The 8,236-nt window shown below is 36.2% G+C and overlaps 1 pseudogene; it reads right to left on the bottom strand.

The window, feature by feature from the left end:
- Nucleotides 1-6,085: 6,085 nt before the first annotated feature.
- On the bottom strand, nucleotides 6,086-6,375 carry LOC102735021 (large ribosomal subunit protein eL38 pseudogene; annotated as a pseudogene).
- Between the last annotated feature and the right edge of the window lie 1,861 nt (nucleotides 6,376-8,236).

Below are 8,236 nucleotides of genomic sequence, written 5' to 3'. Positions count from 1 at the left end.
AAAGGGAACTTACATTTGTTGATCACTTTTCATATATCAGACACTGGGTTTGGTGTTTCACATATCGTATCTCATTGATCTACTGTAAAAAATCTTGGAAAATGTCCAAGAAGGGGTGTGGAAGAAAGAAAAAAAGTCATGGAAGGAGAAAGAAGAGTGGGATAAAGGAAAAAAATCCATACATTGTCATTTTCTCTAAGCAAAAGGAATGGAGAGAGGTGGAGGTTGAACTATTTTGTCAAATACTGAATGGGAGGCAAGGGGAGGGGAACACTGAAGATGAAGCCAGAGAAAGGGTTGATTTGTAATGATGTTTGAGTTTCATGATATAAAGTGGGGGACAAAAACTATCAATACGCGAAGAACAAGTTTGTGAAATGTTCAGGGTAGCGCATGACAAAGAATAGTAGTGTCTTTTCCTTTATAACCCCTTAGCACTACAGAAAACAACACGGTTTTCCCTGTACTTTTTTTCATTTTCTTCCTTGTGGTCTTTTGCCTAATTTTGTTCCATTCTTGTTTCTGTGAAAAAGATGGCTCTAGGCACATTGGTTCTTTTATTAAATATTCATAGAACCCCATTTACAAAACTGATATTAGAAATACACCAGTAAATTGTTTTCCTTCCTAATGGTTTTGAGCATTTTCTCAGTGTCAGGTACTATTGCTTTGTGTATACTACCTAATGTGATTTCAAAATGACCTTATTGGGTCATTGTTATATTGTTATTTTCATTTGTCAGTGAGGCACACCGAGGCACAGATAGATTAACTAACTTTTCTGATAGAAAGAACTCTCCAAGTAGAAATTAGAGGCAATCTTTTACACATGGATTATATGTCTTTTGTGTGTGTGATTTAAATGGGTAAGTAGTATAGCTGCAGACCCAGGATCCTCATGACCATTTTATGCTTATTTCTTTTTTTTTTAATTTTATTTTTATTTTTTTTTAAAGTTTTTTTTTTTTTTAAGATTTTATTTATTTGACAGAGAGACACAGCGAGAGAGGGAACACAAGCAGGGGGAGTGGGAGAGGGAGAAGCAGGGGGAGTGGGAGAGGGAGAAGCAGGCTTCCCGCTGAGTAGGGAGCCCGATGTGGGGCTCGATCCCAGGACCCTGGGATCATGACCTGGGCCGAAGGCAGACGCTTAACGACTGAGCCACCCAGGCGCCCCTTAAATTTTATTTTATTATGTAGTGTTAGTCACCGTACATTACATCATTAGTTCTAGATGAAGTGTTCCATGATTCATTGTTTGCGTATAACACCCAGTGCTCCATTCAATACGTGCCCTCTTTAACACCCATCACCAGGCTAACCCATCCCCCCACCCCCTCCCCTCTAGAACCCTCAGTTTGTTTCTCAGAGTCCATCGTCTCTCATGGTTCATCTCCCCCTCCGACTCCCCCCCTTCATTTATGCTTATTTCTATTTGTCTCCAACAAACCCAATGAATACTTTTCATGGATGCCCCACATAGGGAAGATATGATGGCCTTCTTTATACAGGAAAGAACATCTTCAAAAGTGAGTAAAAATTTGAAAAGGCAAATGAAATGAACTTACAAAAGCAGTATTTTGGGAAAACAAAATATAACTTATTTTAATAAGCATGAGGAAAATTAAGTTCAAGACAATTGCTAATTTTTGTATCGTGAGCTTTTTGGTGTGTATTAGTGTAGTAATTGAGGTGATGGGTTTTATGTGAGACACTCAAAGGTATTATACTGTTTCTCTTTTTATGTGTTTATTTCATGGGCTTTGTCATCTCACATTTTTTTATGTGAGTATATTTTATATTGATATTTTAAATATTACTGAAGTTTTTCTTTTTGAATTCTTATCATTTATTAGGTTCTAGATTTTTACACCTTTTCTTTATTGCTTCTATTGCAGAACTATTTAGAAAACTGGCTAAGTAAAAATAATGCCGTAATAAGGGTGGAGTGAATCTATTGTTTTTATAAAAATCTTTCCAAGTTGTTCTTTTCATTTTTGTTTTAATATTCAGCCACAGAAACTAAATAAACAAAACCCCTCTAGGGATGATAGGAATGTAAAACATGCTCATGCAAACACACACACACACAGTTCATCTCCTTATGAGACACGTTTAGAATATTAGGCAGGTGAAGAAAGGTCTTAAAGACAACTACATATTTTCTCACACCTGTCTTAGAGAGTCAGACAAAGATATCTTTTAGGTTGTTTTTAGGATGCTCAAGTGTTCCATCAGGTTAGTCACAGATGTTTTCAATCATCCAGATATTTGATCAATTGTCCAGACGTTTGTCAATTTTATGTGACATAACTGAATGGCCCAAACTGACTTGAGTTGTTATTTTAATGCATCGCAGGGTTAGACTGAGGGAAGTATTCAATGGAGCCCATCCACATGGCCTTAATGGAGAAATAAAAACCGGTACTTCTATGTTCCCATTTAATCCTGTGGTCATGCTTATTCACTTTGGTAAATTGAACTCAATAAAATTTGTAGAGAGTTTCTGCCCCAAGAATCTAAAGACTTAGTCTGAAGGGATATCTTTGAGTGTTTATTTAGCTGTTTAAAATTTGAAAAGAAAATCTAAATTGATAATTACATTTTATATTTGCCTTACTGCGGATTGAGTTCAAACCTGAAAATATCACTTGAGTTTCCTTAAAATAAATTGCTTTCAAAACAAAACTAATAGCATTTCTTAGACTACCAAATGTTACCTAATGGTGCATAGAAATTGTAGTGGAGAGAAAGGACAAGTTTTAGAAACAAACACATTGGGTTTTGAATTCTAGCTCTGCTATTATAGATAACTCGATCGTGAGTAAGTTACTTAATTTCCCTAATCTTCAATTTACTCCTCTGTAAATGTCAGTGGTATTATAAAGATGAACTATAATGAATATAAAATGCCTGGCACTATTACTTGTAGCTATTATGATTCTCTTAATTTCTCAGAATAGGTACATCTCTTCAAGATGGAATGTGTCATGTCTATGTGGAATTTTAACCTTATACAGTGCTTGTGATCCTTCCTCAACCTTAAATGTGCAACTATTTGAGGCTAATATGCACTCATTCATTCAACAAATGTTCTTCTGATACCGACCGTGTTGCAGGTCCTATCTTGGCATGGCAATATATTGAGGAACAAATAGATATAGCCCCTGTACAATTAGGGTTTGAAACTAATTGGGAAGAAGGAATAAACAAGTAAATAATCAGATTTTTAAAAATACATGATTTTAAAGGATGCTACCAAAAAAGTATAGGTACTGCAAGGAAGTAGAACTGATTTATATTAGATTATCCAACAAGTGTCTGAGTAAGTGCCATTTAGCATGATTCCTGAAGAGTAAGTATGGTTAATAGGTAAGTTATAGAGAAAATGGCAATTCCAGGCAGAGAACACTGATGTGTAAAAGTCGTGTGTCAGGAAAGAACTTTCTGCATTGAGAAACTAAAACAAGATTGGTGGGGTTAGAAAGTTGGGACAAGGAGCAGGATCAGAGGGGACGCTGGGGTAATGGAAGAGAGGCCATCAGAGGTGTTTTAGGGTAACTCTTAAACTCAATCTCAAAAGGACCAAAATGAGCAAATGCTTTATTTAGCCTCTCCTCTCACCTCTTTCACTTTTTACATGCTTAATGCTCAAAAGCAAGAGAGAACTCTCAGAGGACCGGAACATGTAAAGAAATCCTGAAAACAGAAGAATGCAAAATGTGCAAGAGAAATTGTGTCACTGGATGTGAGAAATAGCAAACCTGCTTCATCATCTCAGTAATAGACACTGGGAGCCACAGAGCCATGGACAACCAACAAGCTGGTTGGCTGGAGTGCCACAGAGGGGAATATGTAAAGCAAACACTATAGGCCTACAGAGTAAAATGGGCAAATTCATAATCACAGTGAGAGGCTACACATCCCTCTCTCAGAAACCAACCAAGAAACCACCCACTAATAAGGAGGGATATGGAGGGGTTGTGTAATGCACTTAACCAGCCTGACTGAATAGCTATACAAAGAAGACTGTACCACGCATATGAAACTACAGATCATTTTCAAGCACACAGACTACAGCCACAAAAATTTATCGTGCGCTAGACCACAATGAAAAGGTCAGCAAATTCCATAAAGGTGATATTATACAGGCTACATTTACTTATTCATCAACAATTACAAGAAATTGCACTACTCAAAAAATCTCCATATAGAAGGAAATTAAACACATACATGTGTGCAAACACACACACAGAACCAAATAATTATTAGGTTAAAGTGAAAATCAATATGGAACTTGTAAACTATTCAGAGCTAAACAAACAAATGAAAAGCGTTATATAACAAAACTAAGGGAATATAAAGCAAAACTGAGAAGAAACTCTATGAACTTAAGTTTAATTCTCTTAAAAAGAGAATTAAAGGGGCGCCTGGGTGGCTCAGTCGGTTAAGCTTCTGCCTTCCACTCAGGTCATGATCCCAGGGTCCTGGGATAGGCTCCCTGCTCAGTGGGGAGTCTGCTTCCCCCTCTCCCTTTGTCCCTCTCCCTCTGACCCTCTCCCTCACTCCTGTTTGCTTTCTCTCTCTCAAATAAACAAATAAAATATTTAAAAAAGAGAGAATTGAAAATAAATGATCTATGCTTTTAAGACAAGAATCTAGGGAAACAAAACAAAATGAACATAAAATAGAAAAAAAAGGTTAATGTAAATGAAGGCATAAACCAACTAACTAGAAAACAGAAAATGAAAAATTGATGAATAAAAACAAAAAAAAGCCAGTATTTTGAAAAGATTAATACGATACTTTAGTAAATATGACCAAGATAAAAAGGTACACAAATAATTGTCAGACATGAAAAGAGAAACAAGGACAATACAAAGGAGCTTGAAAAATTATAAGAAAAATATTTAACCTCAGAGCAGTAAATTTGTAAATCTAGATTAAATAGATTATTAATTTTAAAAAATAAATTTTGAATTTATGTACTTTTGTGGCCTATTATAGTTCAAAAAAAGGTTTATAATTAATAATAATTAAAAATATATTCTCTGGAGAATAAAGAAAAGAGAAAAAAGGAGCTGAAATGTTTCAGGTGAGTAAAATCATTGGCATGCACACACAAGCAAAGCATTTCCTTTAGGACAAGTTTAGGAGCTGTAGTATCCTGTGCCATGCCAGTTTTCAGGGAGAGATGGTAGGAATTGGAACCCCTGCCAAGAAAGAGGCAAGCGAAGCACTAATTGTTTATAGAAGGGGTGCTTGAAACAGAAAAAATAAATAATTTAATATTATTTATTAATAATATTTGTCATCACTGAAACCTCTGAATGCTAAGCAGACATATTTTGTATTTTCTGTTCAGGCCCAAGTCTCAGAATATAGGCTATGAGAGTATTTAATTTGAAGTCCAAAGAAAACAAGAGTGACTTTTAATCACTCCCTCCTACCTCAGTAAGTGCTCCGAATTAAAAGAAAAATAGTTCTAATAATAATTTATATAATTTTTGATTCTATACACCCTTTCTTAAAATATTTATTTTCCTGGCCCAGGCCACTCTCACAACTAATATCAATGCCTTAGAAAAATGCGTAGTCTCAAAAATCATATGAACTATATCACTTAGAAGTAAGAGCTGGAAAAGGACAAGAGACCATGTGATTTCTTCTTCCAACTCTTAAATAAATGCTTTCTTATGATATGTAAATTTTATCTATTTGTTATTTAAACTTTTTAAGGGTCAAATAAGCTTTTGTTTCTACCATCAGGGCTGGGAATGTACAACAGCCCTTTCCATGTGAGTGGTTTAAGGTCACTCAATGTGTTGGTGGCCTGGTAATGCCATTATGGGGTCTGAGTTTCCCCTTTAAATTTTTGTTCTTAAATATTGTGTCCTTTTGGGGGCTGCTGGGTGGCTCAGCTGATTAAGCATCTGCCTTCAGCTCCGGTCATGATCCCAGGGTCCCGGAATCGAGCCCCGCATTGGGTTCCCTGCTCAGTGGGGAGCCTGCTTCTCCCTCTGCCCCTCCCCCCTCTTGTGCTCTCTCGTTCTCCCTCACTCTCTCTCAAACAAATAGATAAAATCTTTTTTTTTTTTTTTTTTTAGAATTTTTAAAACTTTAATACAGTTCAAATCAGTGGGCCAGGTTCACTTCAGCTCCTTCACTGCCAAACCTGGGGGCAGGGACTGCTTCAGTTTCTCTGCCTTCTCTTTGTCCGTGATGACCAAGGTGTAAAGGTATCTGCTGCACCGCACTTTAAACTTCACATTATCCTTATTTTTCTTGATCTTGACGGATTTGGCGTCCTTTCGCCTGGCCGTAGCAGAAAGTCCTTGATTTCCTCGATTTTGCGAGGCATGGCTACAGGGGGCGCAGGGGAGCGCGCGGCCGGCACAGCAAGCGCCAAGAAAGGAGGACGGAAAAGCGATAAAATCTTTAAAAAAAAAAAAAAAGAAAGAAATATTGTGTCCTTTTTACAAAGGATTATTTTAAAAATACGAGATGTAAATAAAATAGAAGTAAGTATGGTGGAAAGTCTTACAGGAAACATATACAATGTAGAGTGACTTAATCTGCTCAGGTTGCCATAACAAAGAACCACACACTGGGTGGCTTAAACAATAGGATTTATTTTCTCATGGTTCTGGAGGCTACAAGGCCTAGATCAAGGTGTCAGCAGCGCTGGTTCCAACTGAAATCTCTCTCCTTGGCTGTAGGTAGCAATCTTCTCCTGTGTCTCCCATGGTCTTTCTATTTATTTATTTATTTATTTAGATGGGTATTTGTGTCTAAATATTCTCTTCTTACAAGGACACCCGTCATGTTGGATTAGGGCCCACTCTAATGAACTCAGATTAAGTTAATTACTTCTTTAAAGACTCTATCTCTAATTACATTCTCAGGCACTGGGGGTTAGGATTTCCATATGAATATTTGGTGGGCGGGGGCACTATTCAGCCCATAGCAGAGGTTTTATGATCTATAAATTTAAATGGGGGGAAAAATATGGCATAAAACTAGCTGATAAGACCATTGTATGAGGCAACGAAAGAAAAAATTATTTGAGAAGCATTTGAAATGCTCACAAACTTGGCCAAATATTAGACAAGCAGTTGAAATTAATTTCTATCTCCCCCACCATAAATCCATAGTACTTTGTTGTTTCCTGTAGTTTGTTTGTATTAACTGAGTTAATTGTGTTGAAGAGCTTTTAGAAAAGGCCTTGCACACAATAAGGATTTAGGAAGTATTAGTCTTCCATGCCGTCATTGTTAGCTAGAACTCATCTGTCTGCCTTTAGTGAAATGAGGTACTCATGTACCTGTCTCGCCAACAATCATGAGTTCCTAAAAGGTAGAGACTCGCTGCCTTTTCTTTGTTAAAATACACTGCAGCCACACAGTGCTTGACACATAGAATGTGGTAAACCAATGTTAAACTTCACAGGAAGAATAAAAGCAAGAATTCGCCATTTCTTAATTTTTTTCCTTAAAAGCCTGGACTATATAAATGCTCTAATACATGCTGGATGACATACAAATAATATTTACTTAAATATGGAAACAAATTTTTTTGAAACAACAGAAGAAAAATCATTTACTGAGGCATGTTAGAGGCTCATGAGAAAAATAAGAAGGAGCTAATTTTAAACCACTAAAGAATTCCAATTTGGTAGTGTTTGTAAAATGCTTTGAAGATGCAGAGTGGTGCATGTGCATTTTTTTTGAACTTGGCAAAAAGGAAAAGGACATTGAATGCATTAAACCAGATGGAGTGTGAGAAACATGAAGAAAAAAGTGAAAACTAAATCATTAAAAATACAGTTTTTTGGAAATAATTAATATTTTTGTTGTCATCTGGAATATCCAAAGCTTCAAGTATAATAAAAAAGTATAACTTTTAAAATGTACAATTTGTAAATGTATTTTTATTTTGAAGATGTTTAATTAGAAAGATATTAATAGTTTTATCATTATACTTTCTCCTAGAAAAGAAAAATGCGGTGTCTCTAATCAGGGTCTAAACAGAAAACTCAACGTGCACTGCATGCCTCATACTTGCATGTGAGACTGGTGTTTTGGTGTGGACTACAGCAGTGTAGGTGGCTTCTTCATCATATATTGTTTCTATGGGGTGTGTTTTGTTTTCCTACTTCATAGAACTCGACTACAAAACACCTACCTTTATTGGTATGATTCAATAGTCATTTTTGTACTGCCATCCATCACTTTACA

The sequence above is a fragment of the Leptonychotes weddellii genome, chromosome 8 (genome assembly GCF_054177405.1).
Source record: "Leptonychotes weddellii isolate Sample4059 chromosome 8, ASM5417740v2, whole genome shotgun sequence".
In the NCBI taxonomy this organism is placed as follows: Eukaryota; Metazoa; Chordata; class Mammalia; order Carnivora; family Phocidae; genus Leptonychotes; species Leptonychotes weddellii.
The sequence above is the reverse complement of the archived record's forward strand: the minus strand, read 5'-3'. Positions and strand labels throughout refer to the sequence as shown.